Raw genomic sequence first — 17,302 nt, 5'->3', positions numbered from 1 at the left:
GTGCAGGTACGGAGCCGCTCATATCACCTGCTTCCCAGGGGTTTTGTGACAAATGACTTGAGCCAGTCATTTATCTCCCTACACTTAGTTTCCTCATTTCCAGAATGAGAATGATAGTACCCATCACATGAGACTAGAGAGAGCATTAAAATGGCCATGGCAGAGTTTACGCTTTTGGTTTGCTGTAATTAGAAGATGTGTTTCCATGTATTCAGCAGCGATTCTCTACCATTTACTATGGAAAGGCTTTACATGAATCATCTTATAAAATCCTCACCAAAATCTTGTGATTATAATCCCCATTTTACAGAAGAATAAACTGATGCCCAGAAAGACTCAGAAAGTTTCCTAGAGCCATTCGACTAATGAGTGGTAGAGCTGGGATTCATGTCTGGTGGGGTGTGCTGGCTCTTCCCTGCCACCCCATGTGTCTTCACTCAGGTTGCTCTAACAAGATAGCATAGATTGGGCGGCTTAAACCACAGAAATTTATTTCTGAAGGTTGGGGAGTCCAAGATCAAAATGCTGGCAGAACTGGTGACTGGTGAGAACTCTTCCTGGTGTGCAGAAGGCTGTCTTCTCACTGTGTCCTCACATGGGGAGGAAGCAGAGAGGGGAAGCGAGCTCTCCAGTCTCTTCTGATAAAGGGCACAGATCCCTTTCATCGGGGCTCCACCCTCCTGATCCAATCGCCTCCCAAAGGCCCCGCCTCCTAATACTAAGGCCAATGTGATACGCTGGGGTTAGGATTTCAACAGTCAGTGTGTAACACCGTGTAAGCAGCTCAGATCACGGCCTGGTGCACAGTGGGTGTGCGGTAAGTGTTAGCGCTGCCACTCGTTATGGGCTGATTGTGCTTTCTGGGTTGGGCCTGAGTATGTCTCCGGCCTCTGTCGTCAGCACCATGGACAGATGCTGGTTTCCTGCGATCTTCCCTCTTGCTTTCCCCTAGACGGTGTACATCTGTGCCACATTTGGCAGTTTTAAACAATCAACAATAGAACACCTTTACCTATGTTGCCCCCTTTCAATCTCACAGAAATCACATATGGCAGGATATTGATCACCATTTTACAGATTTCAAAATGGACTTTTGGAGAATTGAAATACTTGAAACATGGACGCTTAAGCATGTAGCAGTCCCACGCCTACTTGTACACCCAGGAGAAATGAGTGCTTACGTCTACCAAAAAAAAAAAAAAGTGTACAAGAATTTTACAGAAGCTTTATTTATCACAGCCCCAAACCAGAGACAAACCAAATAGCCACTAAGAGGATAACAGATACACAAATTGTGGTATATTCATGCAATACAGGACAGCAATCAAAAAGAATTATCTATAGCTATATGAAACAGCCTCTGTGAATCTTAGAGATATAACGTTGAGTGGGAAAAAAAAAATGTCAGAATAAAAGAACACACCCTGTATTGTTTTATTTACATACATAGGAAAACAGCACTCATGTCTGGTGATAAAAGTAACAATACTGGTTGCTGTGGGTGGGGCACAAGAGAGCCTGTTGCTTGATGGGAATATTTACCACCTACATCTGAATGTAGGTTACATAGGTAACCATCATATGCAAAATGTGTATGGCTCTACATTTAAGATGTGTGTACTTTGTAGTATGTACTTTGTATAAAATTTTTAAAAATGATGCTGCTTGGAAAAGAAAAAAAGAAAACAAACATAAAAAGTATAAAACACGAGAATGAGAACGGATGATTAGCGAGGGGAAGTAGTTTGGAGGGAATGAGGAACTGAAGGGATGTTCAACATAGAGACAAAACTGCAGATCAAAAATAACCTAAATTCATTCGTTCATTCTTACCGCAGACTTCCATTTCCCAGATGGAACAGGTAACACAAAACAAAACTTTTCCTTTCTCTTAACCGTTGTTTCTAAGCCTGAATTGTAATTGCTCCAACCAAACCATATATATCTATATATATTTTTTTGCACTAATGCAGGGAGGTAACCTTTTATTAATTGAATTTCTAATGACAATTCATCAAAACAGGTAATCACCATTATTTAATGCATCCTCCAGATTCACGGCATGTTCTGTTAAGTAAATAAGAGTGGCACCATAAACGTACTTCTGTGAGGCCCTGTTCCTTCTCACATGACTTTTTTTCCCTTCTAAGTACAAACAGTTGTAATTTAAGCAGAACAATCCCCACGTGTGGAGGAGACATTGCTTAAAGGGAGACAAGAAGAATTACAAACCCACAGAATCAGTGAGAATGAATGGCTTTGCCAGTTCCTGTTCCCTCTGCAGACTGACAGGGAATATGTGAATAACGTTTGCTAAATCTGGACTTTGAAAACATGACAGCAAGCTGTTTGTGCCAATAATTTTTCATGGCATATGCCACCCCTCCCTGCACCACACACAGTTTTAATAAGATGGCACATGGACTATTGAGAAATGTTAAAATCCTGCAGAGGCAAGAGCTTTATCTTCTGACCAAATTCTGCCCAGCGATGTTTATGACAGCGGAAGAATTTATCTTAAATTCCCTCTGCTAGCCACAAAGCACATGGCCCTTTGTCCCCGAGCAGCCTGTAAGAACCAAACTAAGATGTCACATACATAATATAACAGATAAATGGCCCAATTTCCATGTCCACATGATGAATGGAATGCAAGTTCAGCACACACGTATTTGCACATTAATTGGCCCTGCATGGTTCCATTTTGTTCCTAAGTTGCTACTGTATGTATCATGGACTCCTTCCCCTTCAGAATCATTAAGCTTTATCGCACAAATGCATGCACATTTTCCCCCTGTTTATCGTCACGCAGCTTGTCCTGCTGAGAGAGAACCAAGTAACCAGGGCATAGCCACTGGATTGCAAATGCCTACGTCTGAGTTCTCTCCACCACCAACCGCACACGGACACAAAGATCTGAGGCTCAGCCCCACGTTGGCTATGCTGACAGCCAAACAAAGGAGGGTGCTGCGAGTATATTTGAAAAAAAAAAAAAATCGTTTCTTTTCAGTTACCAGTTGGTTTCTTGCCTCACCTTAATGATATCCTGTTGATAGTTTAATGGTGACAGAAAGCCAGTGGAGGGCTTCAGTTTTGATAGATTGGCCTGCTTCGATTCCACGGCAAAGCAATCAAACGGAGATTGATTGATATTACTGTTTTGCTATCCCAAATAATTGCAGTGGCAAACTACACAGGTGGCAAAACCCAGTGGCCTGCGGGAAATATAGGTAGGATCGCCCTCCCACTAATCCCTTTTTCCTGCCAGAAGGAAACTTCATCCCAGGCCAAGGAATCATTTCTTTTTCCTGTTTGAAACCTGCTTCTCAAGAAACCAGATCCAGGGCTGCAGAGCCCCTTAGAAATCTGGCCATTTGCAGAGAAACCAGTGCTTTTGAGAAGGGACTGAGTTTCTTTTGCTGTGAACCAACGACCAGGCCTGGCCATTCCAAGTCACATGAGAAACCAGAACATTTTACAAGGCAACTCAGAGCTCTTGCTGCAAGAGGGTTACGGTGGATAGAGCGTGAGTGTTGGAGTCTTACAGGTGAGGTAATGAATCAGGGGTTCATGGCGTACAAGTTATGTGCCTGTGAGTCACTTGACTGCTAGACAACTTCTCATCAGTCAAATAGGAAGAACGAAACCCACCCCAAAAGATGGGTTTGAATTTCAAATTTGATAACCTATATGCAACGCCTGAGACAATGCCTGACACAAAGCAGATGTTTGACAATTGTTACATGGCTTCTTCCCACAACCCCCATCCTTCATCTCTTGTGGAAAGTGAGACAATAAATAAATTACCTACTTAGCAATTTATTTGGAGACCCGTGGCTTTGAAAACTTGCTCGAATGATTTTGCATCATGGCTGACCCAGACCCTAAGCAGAAGTTTAGTTCACTTAGTTCACTTCCGTGGCTTAATTCACGTTGGCAGTAGTGGCCCCCTTTGATCCACCCAAGGACAAGACCCCCTTGAAGAGCAGCAATACTTCCCAACAAAGACCCTTGGCTTTGTCTAATTTTACCCAATTACACTTTGATAGTTTTCTCTGTCCTTGAAGCCAGTTTATAAGAATATTTAAAGAACCTTAAACAATCATCACATCTTAACTTAGTTCAAGGGCCCAGAATTCTCAGTTGAAGATATAGTTGGCATTTTTTAAATTGGATGGACATTTAAGAGACAGTTATTATATTCTGGGCAAAGCACTAGGCACTGGGGTCCATATACAAGTTTGACATACAATCGTACTCTCAAAGAACACGCGGTCCAATATGGGGATATGGGAGACATATCATAAATGCTGTAGTATCATTTATTTCCTGAGAGTTCTCACATGAGCAAAGCCCTCTCCACGATACCTGCTCTATATTCCCATATTTGGTAAGTTTTGGATCTGGATTCAAACATAATGGAGCCTAGTTTTGGAGCAGAGTATCTATGGAGGCTTCCCAGAGGTGATAATAGGCCTTGAAGGGTGAGTCAGATTGTCATCAAGTAAAGAAAAGTGGAGAACACGAGAAAAGGCACAGATGGGAGAGAGTTTGCATTGTCTAGGGACTAAGTGTCAAAGGGGGTTTGGGAACAGTGAAGAAAAAGGGAAGAGAAGGGAGTTAATAGAGAGAAACCAGTGCTAAGTATCCTCCAGGAAAGCAAAGAGGAAGGGGTTAAGAGGAAGAAGTGAGGGTAGGGAATGATTCAGCGAGGTCAAGGAGAGCGAGTGCCACGTTGATGGCACTGGGTTTGCCAAGACTACAATCATTAACGTCCTCAACAACTGCCTTTCCAGTGCAGGTAGTAGACGCAGAAGTTCGAGGTGGTGGCTTAAGGAGTACGTGGAGAGAAGAGTTAGAGGCACAACGCAGACCAGTCTTTGAAGTGTTTGAGCCAAGGGAATGATGGTCCCTGGCTGGAAGAAATGTTGAAGATGGAGATGAGTGAAGGCTTGGAGATGGGGCAATTTTGTGTACGTTGTAGGCCTGGGAGACAGGTCTCACAGGGTTTGAGGATGGGCGCCAGAGCACTGATAGGCTTTACCCACTACAAGGTGACTGGCGTGGCCCCCTACTGCTTGCCATCGTGTCACCAGAGCTCAGCACCATGCCCAAGAGCTGTGGCATTAATTCAACTGAGAAAGGACATTTTTCCTCTGTGACACTGAGAAAGGATAGAGAGTAAGAGTGGATAAGAGGTTGTGCCTGGCAGCCTTCATTTCCCCAGGGAGTAGCAGAGGGAACTGTATGTGCTGAGACTAAGGGGAGCAGACGTAGAAGTGGTTAGAGGGGAAAACAAGCAGAGAGCCGGAACCACTAACCTGGGCGCTGGTGAGAGGGTGATAGGTCAGTGAGCTCTGTCCAGCAGCAGTGAACCCCATGGGGCTCGTTCACCAAGTGCCAAGCACGACTTAGCTTCACAAGGGTCTTTAGAATGTACGTCACTGCCCATATTTCACGAAGGAGGAAACCGAGATTCCAAGAGGTGATTCAGGTTGACCAAAGTTACTTAAGAGTTAAATAGCAAGACCAATGTTAGAATCAGTCGGTCTGTCAGCAATGTGGGGGCTCTTTCCACTATGAACATTACCATCCTGAGTATGGCTGTGGACCCAATGCCTGGTTTAGGTCAGTCATTTCCGGTCTGCAGTCCCTACGTGTGGCGAAAGGCCAGCACATTACTTAACCTTTGTGTGTTGCGGTCGTCTCCACCATAGAGTGAAAATGATTAAAGAATGAACCTTCTATCTATTTTTTGTGAAGGTGAAAAGGCATGATATAAGGTATGCAAGGCATTTAGCACATTCCCTGGCATGTAAATAACCCTTAATGCTCGCTATTCATTGTAGTTGTTATTTTTGTTTAGTATTGTTGGGGGCTCATTCTCAGCTACAATAGGAAATCCAAGAGGTGCCAACTAGAAGCACTTCTTAGCCTCTAAACCAAATGGATGCTTTGGTCCTAGTTTCCCAGAAGCACCTATCTCTGTGGAAATTAATTAGGGACCCCAGAAAAGGTGAGCATTTTAAAATTTTCTCTTTCTACTGCTTCTATCAGAAAAAAAGAAAAGGGTTTCTGTTACTCTGAGGTTTTGAGGATAAGTTAGAAGGACCTCACTCTTCATACATTGCAATGGAATTAATGAAAAAAAGTAAAACCCATGGGCCGGCCCGGTGGCTCAGGCGGTTAGAGCTCCAAGCTCCTAACTCCGAAGGCTGCCGGTTCGATTCCCACATGGGCCAGTGGGCTCTCAACCACAAGGTTGCCAGTTCAACTCCTCAAGTCCCGCAAGGGATGGTGGGCTCTGCCCCCTGCAACTAAGATTGAACACGGCACCTTGAGCTGAGTTGCCTCCCAGATGGCTCAGTTGGTTGGAGACCGTCCTCTCAACCACAAGGTTGCGGGTTCGACTCCCGCAAGGGATGGTGGGCTGCGCCCCCTGCAACTAGCAATGGCAACTGGACCTGGAGCTGAGCTGCGCCATCCACAACTAAGACTGAAAGGACAACAACTTGAAGCTGAACAGCACCCTCCACAACTAAGATTGAAAGGTCAACAACTTGACTTGGAAAAAAGTCCTGGAAGTACACACTGTTCCCCAATAAAAAATAAAAAAAAATCTGAAAAAAAAAAAAAGTAAAACTCCCCACCCCGAGAAGCTATCTTTTAATTAGCATCTGGCTATATGCAGGCACAAGTCATTTTATATACCTTACCTTATTTAATTTCACCCTTACAAGAACCCTATAAAGTAAGTACTACTTACTAAAATATCCTGTTTTACAGAGGGGGGCAAATTGATCCTCAAGGTAGTTGACTAACTGAATCTTGGAGGTGATAGGGGGGGATTAGGAATCACTGATTTCTGATCAGAGCTGTTAGATCCCAAAGCCAGCTGAGGTAACGAGGAAGTGAATCCCAGAGTCACCTCCCATCTCTCAGAGGCAATGGCGGGGCCTTGCCACCCTGGAGAGAAAAATCTAGTCTCCGCTCCAAATCCTCCCTTCTTCCAAGCCTTCCCCTCCCACAGCTCAACCAACCTTATCGACTCTCTCTTTTAAGATTTTGTGAGTGCTCTGTGATCACAAAACCCATTCCCACACCATAAATTATTTCCTACAGTTTTGACACCATTTATTTCCATAGCATTATACATTCCAACTTTCTGACTGTTTAAGATCAAAAGATATGCTTCAGGCTCATATTTCACTCTCGCTCTCAGACTCGATGCCCCAAATTAGACTGAACAGAGGAGGCTCCAGCCTGTCATAGCCTGTAATGTTGCATAATTACAAGGGTTCAGCATGTTTTATCAATGGCACAGAGAAATGGACTCGTCCACAGTGGTAGGGCTTCCACGGAGGAGATGGGAGAAGGCCTAGGGAGATGGCAATTGAAGGGGAGGTTTGGGGTGTTCAGAATCAGCCTCGGGGTGGGGAGATAAACTGGCTGATTGTGGACACCAAGTCCAAGGGCAAAGGTTTATAAAGGGTCAGAGAAAAAAAGAGGAGGTCTGCGTAGGAAACTGTGGGCACCCCTGAGAGAATCATGGAAATATTACGTCAAGTGAGGAGGAAGGAAGCAGGGCTGTGGCTGGTATCCAGGCTGGGCTCATGGAAACAAGCAGACTCCATGCGTATTAGCAGATGGAGATCTTTGGGGGGGGGGGGATGCATTGATTTAACAAGTTTAAAGAGCATCTACCATTCGATAGCTACTCTTTTAGACCCTGAACACTTAAAAAGAGTAAGACACATGCTTTCAAGGAGCCTGGGATCTAGTAAAATATGCAGATGGGTGAACAGACGCTTTTGGCCAAGTTCTAAAGTAGAGGTGGGTTTGAGGAAGAGAGTGAACTCTACAGCGGACAGTCAAGTGCCCTGGAAAGTCTCAGGAGACTCAGGGTGATGTGATCAGAACTGTTAGATCCCAAAGCCAGCACCCATGTATCCTCGCTCTAAGATCAGTAAGCCATGTTGGGGGCCATGGACCCGGATACCACATTCCGTGGCATTTCTAATAATCTGGAACAAATCTGGCGAACAGCAACGCGACTGCTTTGGGTTGACTGTGTATGTGGGTGAGGGATGGAAGAGGAGGATTAGAAAATCATCTGGACATGTGGATTGGCACCTGCCACTGACGGTGACTCTTGATGAGGACAGTGATGGTGGTGGTTATGGCAGGGATGTGAGAGTAGCGACATTTACTGAATGCCTTCTGTATACTAGGTGTAGTGTTAAGCATTTTATACGGCTTACCTCTTTCATTCCTTCCAACACACTTGGGCAGATAAGTGCTAATGTAACTTGCATTGAATGGGTGAGAAAACCAAGGCTCAGAAGAGTTGACGGCATCCATCTAAGGCCATATGGCTAGTAGGCAGAGTTCGTGTTTGATTCTAGGCAATTTGCCTTCTGGACCAGCAGCCCAGCTAAGATGGGGGAAGCAGGCTTGAAAACTCTCGGGTTAAAGTCTGCACGGCTCAGCACAAATCTCTCATGACAAATGATGCTGACACACTTTGGAGAAACTTCGTGACTGTGCCTGATTCTCGGCACTAATGTACCTTGACTCGGGAATGAAACCCACTTATTGCACCAGAATGACAATGGGGGTGGGGGTGGGGGACAGTTATTGTTACTCCAGCTTCCTCTATTGAGCTATGAATAAATGATGATAGCTGTGAAATTGTGTGGTGTTTGGATGGTTTCTGGTAAATTAAAAAATAAATAAATAAAAACGGAACGAAGTGCGCCAAGCGGCCCTTTAAATAAGAAGGGTAGAACAGCATCCGTAAACTCTTTGAGTCTCTTCCTGGCCTTGTCATCCTAATGTAATTAGTTTGCAAAAATATTAATTAATACTCGAACATCTGACACGTTTTACGCGTTGATGTGAAATGTGTTAATTATGTTTTATGCTCTGCTCTGGTACCTCCTCAGCAGTGGCATAGGCGGGAATGAGGGTCCCGTGTACCAGCCCCCCCGTACAGACTGGCAGCCAGTGGGTATTGAGGGTTCTTGGCAGTGTGTAGCGCTACTTGTACCTTTGGAAAGGAGAGTGAATTCTGTGTGGAAACAGCCCTGTTGGGGGTTTCAGCCAGTGTGAGCTCTGACTGCAGACCCAGCATCTCAGGAAGGCTTCCTGGGTTCCAATGTGCCCGGTGAGGGGAAGCTTGAGTGAGTGACCGCTGAGTGTCTTTCCTTGGACTGCGTTAGTCTTTGGACTAGACTCTGCCCGCATCTTCCAAATGGATCACATACTCCTGTCCTAGAAGGAAGGGGCTGAATTCTGAGTGTGTCTCATGCCCGTTGTCATCATCACAGGAAGTCATCTGCTGCTTTTTGTTTTCCTTCGTCAGCAGAGGCTAGGTTATGCGGAAGTAACAGGTTAACCGTGAAATCTCAGCGGCTCACCCAACAGAGGTTTATTTCTTGCTCATGCTACATGTGCAGCGAGCACGGGGTGTTTCCAGGGTAGCTTTTTCCTGTAGTGATTGAGCGATACAGGGGCTTCTATCTTATGGCTCCACTGTGTCAACACACAGCTCTGCCATGCACGTGGTGGGAGGAGAGAGAATGGGGATCTGTCTTGTGTTATTCATTGTATCCGTGCAGAAATGATGCACGCCATTTTTACCCACAATCTGCCAGCCAGATCTTTGCCCATGGCACCCGCTGCAAGGGTTCTGGGAAGTGCACGGAGCCCATGGATATTCCGTGAGCATTAAACACCTGCCACAGTGTGATAATGACGATGGCTGTCACCTCTGTTGTCATCTAAACCATTGTGTTGCCCCGAGCCCTACACTGTGGTTACTTGCCTGGAACTCTAGCATGCGCTTTGCACCGTGTATCTCATTCCACTGTCATTCTTTTTCGTCGTTAAAGAGGAGGGAACAGAGGCTCAGAGGGGTGAACCTATTCACCCACAGTCACACAGTTAGTCAGGGGGACAGCCAGGATCCAACCCCAAAGCTGACTACGTAGCCTCCAATGGCCTTGGCCTCCCAAAGTGTTTGGCAACTTTCCTTTTGTGACATTCTCAGAGGGGGAACTGGGAGCCCTTCTCAGAACACCCACGAGGAATCAGGGGAGGGGCTGTTACGTTTCCAGGGCACGGTATGATTGACACCCCGGTTTGCGCAGAACCCATTGCTCTCAGCCAGTGGATTCCCATTCTGCATTGCGTCTGCCTCACAACAATCCCATGGAGGATTTGGGAAGAATATTATTAGCTCCTCTTTACTGATGCGGTAGCAGAGGACCCAGGAGGACACCTGCCAGGAGACACCTGGGTAACCATCAACAGGTTCCTGGAGTCGTGACCTGGCCTCTTTGTGTGTAGGGGACTGTGGGCTCTCAAGACCACAGACCAGGAACTGTTACCTTTTTTGTCCCATGAGCTCCTTTGGCATCTGGGGAGAACTGTGGGCTTCTTTGCAGAATAAAGTCTTAAAATCCATAATATAAAATACTTAAGATCACTAAGGCAACCATTTACATCGAAATGCATTTACTAGAATAATAAATGCGATCTAGAAAAATCATTGCTTTATTAATATATTAAATAACTAAAGTCTAGTAATTACTGTAATTTGGAAATAGCGATAAGCATTATGATATTTTGAGATATCTGGGACAATTATAATGTAATGGGACAAAAAAATTCTGTGATTTTTCTGTTGGCGACAAAGGCCCTGGTACTGGTCCTACTTCTGTGATGTGTGGCTTACATTTATAATTAAGTGGAATACTAGATTCCAGTGAGAAGCGAGTGGAAATAAAGTTTTATTTTTTTCTAGCCAAGTTCATGGACACACTGATTTCTATGTAGGGAGCCTCTGTGGGTCTGAGGTCCTGAGTTAAGAGCCGTGGCTCTGGATTCCAGACGCAAAGCCTAAAGTGGGATGGCTCAGGGTCAAATTACGAAAAAGGTGACGTTTGCTTTGCGTCTATTTATCCCCTAGTTCTCATCCACGTTTTTCAGTGCCTGGTTTTCGCCTTCAAATCCTTGTTTTCTACCAAGGCACACGTGGCATCGAAAAGGACCAGAGATTATTAAAGATATATATATATATATATATATATATTTTTTTTTTTTTTCAATACAAGGTGCTATGCCCATTATTTTATACCCATTATTTCACTTCATTCTGGTAGATTTTATGGTTACGTATATTTTGCAAAGCAATAATGATAGTTGACATTTATGGATACCGTTATGTACAGGTGCCCTCCTAAGCACATTTATAGACTACAACAATAATTATTGTAATAACAGCCAGGGTAAGAGTAACGCAGACTTACGTAGCACTCACTGAATGCCAGGCTAATGAGCTCCTAAGCACTTTATGTACTGATTTAGCTTCAATTATTTCCTACTACATTCCTATCAGGTGACTATTAGTTATTTCCGTTTTACAGAAGGAGAAATAGGTGCAGGGAGGTTAAAAAAAACTGTCTCGATGTCATATAACTATGAAACAAAGGCTTCAACTCAGACATTCTGATATCACAGGCCACTGTCTTGTTTTTACTGTATTAAATGATCCTCAGAACAACTCCAGAGGTGGAAGCTATGTTTGCCCCCATTTTATAGATCAGGCAGTTGCGGAACAGAATGGTTGAGAAACTTGCCTTGGAGCTGACTTCATTCAGCTTAAAAATAAGATAAGAGAGAGTGTAGGTGACAAGTCAGGATACTTGGATATGGGCTCTGCTTAGAAAAGTCATACATCATTTCTGCCCACCTTCCATTGGCCAGAAATCAGTCACATGGTCACACTGAACTGCAAAGGAGGCTGGGAAATGTAGTCTACTTGTGAACCCAAGGGGAAGAGGGAATGGGTTTTGTTGAACTCAGAGCCATCTATAACCACAGGCACTAAACAAAACTCTGGGAGCTCATGGTGCCTGTACTCAAACTTCAGGCTGCCTTCCCAGAGGCACCAAGGGCTGCCGCTGTCTCTAGGGCGGCTCATAAACTGAATTTGATACAAATACGTTACCGCAAATTAGAGAACGTGCACAATCCCCTGCTGTGTGGATTTGGACTGCGGGTCTATTTTTAAAAGCCATGAAGAGTTTGCAAATGAAGTATTGTCAAAACGAAAACAGATTAAAATGTATTGTAGTTTATTACTATGCATTTAAATGAATATTTAAAATGTAGTCTTTTTTTTAAAGGAAAATGGTTGTTGGCTTTTCCCCCCTTTAGTTTGGTTTGTATTTTTAATTTGAATGCTTTGGCTCCAGCCCTTAGGGGCTTCCGCTCCAAGCCTCCACAGGCGGCCAGCTTATTGTCACAGTCTCAGGCCCACAGGGCAAGTGAGAGAAATGGGTCTTCAGTGCTGTTCCATTTAGTACTCTGTGCTATATCCCCTCTATTCTCAGATATCATAGGTTATAAACTGCAGCCTGATGTTCATAATGCTGTTTTGGAGGGAGGGGAGAGCAGGAGGAACAGAAGCAACACGGCACCGATTTAAAAACGCACTTGGATTTCAGCTGTGTTTATAAAACGATGTGCATATTAAAATTGGGAAAGTCTCCTCACCCCCCCCCCAAGGAGAAAACAAACCAGTAAATGACAATGACAACAATGCCACTCTGTCCCTCATGATTCTTTTCTTCACATCCTCCAAGTATGAGACAAGGCTACTTGACAGCGACCCATCTCTTAGCGGTCCACCCTACCCCATAGGAAAAGGGACCACCTTAGAGGAATGTGCAATCCCAGATGTGGAGAACAAACCCCCACGGACCCAAGCATAGGGCTCCACTGATTGCTCTGAGTTTGACCACTAGGTTCCTCTACTTCTCAGATATGAAGCCTGTTTGCCTGAGGCTGAGAGCTTGTCGCAGCTCTGCCTGCTAAGCATGGTATTTTGGCCGTCTGCTTTTTGTTTCCTTCCTGTTCTGAGCAGAACACCAGTCACGTAAGGCCACTGGGTAAGAAAATCACTTTGATTAGTGACTTTCCTGCGGATATATTTCTTTTCTTTCATATTTCACACTCTGAATATTTTATGAAAATGTTTCTCTTTCCAAGTGAGTTAATGCTGTGGTTTAAATAATATGACTGGAAGTTAGGAACCCTGGTATTTCTCCCTTGAGGGACAACACAGAATCTTTTTGACGGGAAGAAATAGCACGGACGGGTAAATAAGAGCCATTGGCTTACGCACTTGAACTCTGGGATCGGATTATCGTGGGTGTGATTTTCCAGTTCTCTCAAAATTTCAAATCCCATCTACATGATGGGGACAATCATTGTTGGTACCCAATACCATCAGGGTGAGGATTAAATGACACAAGGCAATGAATTACAGCGTGGGATACAGTGCCTGGCACATAAGTTGTCAGGAAATAGTACCTCAATTTTACATTGAATTACCATCCCAGATGAATCTGGATTTCCTACACATAACTTTCACGTCTACCCATCCACCACTGAATATTGTCCGGTGGTATGTGTGAAAGCTTTCATTGTAACTCTGGGTGTGGGACGGATGGATGATTGAAGGATTTGATAGGATGTGTTTTTGAATCTGGCTTCCCAGACTACTTTGAGCTCCCCAGGGCCCTGCTTACCACCTGCAGCATAGACAGCTCTGAGTTCATCAGGGCCACTTTCCTTTCTCCCCTTGGGTTCATAGCTAGACTATATTTCCCAGCCTCCCTTGCAGTTCAGTGGGACCATGTGACTGAGTTCTGGCCAACGGGTGGTAGTGACATATGACTTTTCCCCGCATAGCCCCTGAATGTTCCCATGGAACCATCATCTGTGCCCTCTCTTGCTCCGTCTTTGAGTGGAATGAAGCTGACTCCGAGGCAAGTTTCTTAACCTCTCTGTGTCTCAGTTGCCTGATCTATAAACTTGAGTCCTAATGGTCAGAGCAACAAATTGTAGTCATGAAAGACCTTGGCGGATGTTGGGTGAGGTCCAGAAAGTGTTCTCAAGAAGCTCTGTGAGGAGACTTAGGTGCGCAGGAGGCAAAGGGTGGCGTTGGCTTGGGGAGAAAGCCTTTTCCCAGGTCGCTGTGCTCTGGTGCTTCCAGAGGCCCTTTCGCCTCTTCCATAAATAGCTGGGGGTTCTGTCAGGGGAGCTCATTTCTCACGTGGGCCCAGAGTTGGGGGAGCTCAGAACCGTCACTTGGGGAGCCTGTATGTAAATGATGCCCTGTTTTGTAAAGTCAGGTCGCTGAAGCCAGATGTTCATTGCATCCCTTGTGGATAAGCATTTTCCAAATGGAGAACCGTCCAGACCCCTTAACCCTTCCCACTTCTTCTAAGGCACGGGTGGCAGTTACAGTTTACCAGGCTGATGTAAGCCCCTGCCAGGTTCCTCTCCGCCGCCTCGGTGATCTGCCATAAAAAGATTTCATACATCATTAAGAGAGATGTCATATGCGTCAACATAATGCTATGTTCTTACCCAGAATGTCACATTAGACTCCTGGAGGCTTTTAAAAAAAACTTCAAATACAACCACATTTTTTTCCTCTTAAATCATTCAATCTGCCATCTGATGCCCCAAAAGGAAGCTGCTAGTAAAATAGCAACTTGCAAAGTTAAGAAAAGCATCACGCAAAATGTTAGCTAAAAATGTGAACTTTTGCAACCTGCACTTAGGGGTGGAGTCAGGGGCACCCCATAGACATGTCTTGCTTTTTCAGAAGCTCTTTTTCCTCCTCCAAGCGATGGGCAGAGTGATTGGGATGGATGCATGTCCCCAAAAGGCCCTGGCTTGATTTCTCTACTCTGTGTTCTGTTTCACAATTTCCCCCATGGTGCTAACGTTTCCCAGAGAAGTTTGCTTTGAAGCCAAAAATAAAGAAATACATATACTTAACTCATGGAGTGTGGAGGCAGGAAGTGGTTCTCTTACCTATGTGCTCATTGACATTCACTCGGCATAGCATCTGCTTCGTACCAGGCGCTCTGATGGGTCCTGGGGCTTCTGCTCTGAATCATGGTTCTGTCTCTCAGGTCACTTAGTGGGGACGGGGCTTAAACAGTCATTGAGGACAAGTGCTCTAATACAGGTGTGGACAGTGCCTGCTGGGAGCCCACCAGCAGAGGGAGTGACCCTCCAATTCTGCTCCAACAATTCCCACCTGGAAGGTTTTCTTCCCCACACCAAGCAATTCTCTGACCCCAGCTGGTGTCCTGCAGTTCAACTCCATTCTCACAGTGTCTACCTGGAGGTAATGTCAGGTCCCACAGGATAAGGGTTCGGTCTCCCAAGACTGTCCCGATTCAATTGCCAATCGCAAGTCCATGTTGTCACCTGTGCTTCTGACCCACTGTCTATAGATCGGAGGTTCCCGGGACCCCCCTCTTTGGGTTTGCTTAGTTTGTTAGAGCAGCTCACAGAACTCAGGGACACGTTTTACTTACTAAATCACAGGTTTATTACAAAAGTCTGTAACTCAAGAATAGTCAGACGGAAGAGATAGATGCACAGGGCAAGGTGTACGTGAAGGGGGCACAGAGCTTCCAAGCCACTCTCCCTAAGTCTCCGGGTGTTCACCAAACCGGAAGCTCTTCAAACCCAGTCCTTTTGGGCATTTACAGACGGTTCCTTACATAGCCATGATTGACTAAACCATTGGTATTGGTATTGCAGATTGATTGAATCTCCACTCTCTCTCTCCTCCCAGGAGGGTTGGGAGGGGAGGCTGGTAAGTTCCAAGCCTCTAATTACAGGGTGAGCTCATCAGGCAACCAGCCTCCATCCTTAGATGACCCAGGGGCTTTGCAAAAGCCACCTCATTAACATAACAAAAGACACCTTGATTGCTCTCAACTTTTAGGAAGTTCCAAGGGTTTTAGAAGCTGTGTGCCAGGAATGGAAGACCAAATATACTTTATTTCTTATAATAAATCACAGCCCCCCCCCCCCACTCAGCACGATCTGATACAATAAAGGATAGAGGTTTAGCACCCAGAGTCCTGTATTATAACACCTGGGGTCACACCCCTACTTCTCCACTTACTGGCTGTGTTACCTTGATGAGTTAATTCAAGTTGCTGCATCTCTTTCCTCATCTGTAAAATTGAGAGGCTGCATGTTTTGGAAGCGTACACAAATCAGTACATGTAAAGTGCCTAGCCCTGCGCCTGGCAGAGTACAGCTTACAAAAATGCTGGTGATTAGCAGTGAGGGCAGAAGTTCTGTAAAAGAGCCAGAAATCACATTTGACGCACGTACGATTATGCTCCTGGAATTGTGGGGAGCTCTGTGTTCCTGTGGGTCAGTCCGGTTGCCAGTGGCTGTTTTGAATGAAAACTAACACTTGGTCACGTCGTGCAAAGGAAAAGCCGTGGGTTAACTGTAGGGTGATGCTTTCTTGAAACCATCTATCCATTCGTTCGTTCATTCATTCATTCTTCATTCATTCATTCATGACCAGTTGTTTCCTTAAGCCAGGGCTTCTCAACGTTGGCATTGGTGACATTTGTGAGCAGATAATTCTGAGGGGAGGGGCCGTCCTGTGCACAGTAGGCTATTTCCCAGTGTTCCTGGCCTCCATCCACTAGACGCCGGTAGTGTCCCTTCACGGATAATTAGAGCCCGCAAGGACTGTGAGATGGTCCCATTCGTGGGATCAAGTTCACGGGATGGCTTTGTGGAAGTGCCCCATGCAGGACAGCACGGTCGCAATCCTGTGCCTGGCCCCACAGCCCCAGTTATGGGGCCCCACCCCAAACGATACTGCCCTTCTCAGATGCCCTGTAGCCATCACACTGCTCTGCCTGGGGTGGATTTCCACCTTGCATTCCTCTCCCCTCTTTTTGAACAAGTGAAAACATAGGCCTGGAGAAGGGGATCAGACAGATGGTGAAACTGAAAGGTTATGCCCGAGTTCTGTGTGGTCCACTGCATTGTGTTCTCACTGCAAACACTTTTTACACACCTGTTATGTTAGGACACAGTTGGAGGGGCACGTGACCAGTGACATGAGCTCAAATGAAATGATGCTTGTACCAAGTTCATTCTGCCTCAGGGCCTTTGCACAGTGTGTTTTCTCTGCCCGGAATGACCCCTAACTGACTTTCTACTTGGTTAACTTCTCCTCACACTTTCCGAGATGCCTTCCCTAGTAATTCATTCCAACGTAAACGCTTTCCATTATTTTATAAATGAATCTTTAAAAGCAAATTGAGGGGCCAGCCTGGTGGCTCAGGCGGGTGGAGCTCCGTGCTCCTAACTTTGAAGGCTGCTGGTTCGATTCCCACATGGACCAGTGGGCTCTCAACCACAAGGTTGCCGGTTCAACTCCTCGAGTCCT

The 17,302-nt window shown here is 45.3% G+C and overlaps 1 protein-coding gene across 27 annotated transcripts in view; it reads left to right on the top strand.

The window, feature by feature from the left end:
* Positions 1 to 17,302, top strand: part of RBFOX1 (RNA binding fox-1 homolog 1) — a 2,003,336-nt gene that overhangs the window by 496,536 nt on the left and 1,489,498 nt on the right. The gene's annotated exons all lie outside the window — the stretch shown is intronic.

This window comes from Rhinolophus sinicus, chromosome 10 (assembly GCF_057876585.1).
Source record: "Rhinolophus sinicus isolate RSI-liver-muscle chromosome 10, RSI-T2T, whole genome shotgun sequence".
NCBI classification, from domain to species: domain Eukaryota; kingdom Metazoa; phylum Chordata; class Mammalia; order Chiroptera; family Rhinolophidae; genus Rhinolophus; species Rhinolophus sinicus.
This window is presented reverse-complemented; position numbering and strand designations above follow the sequence as displayed.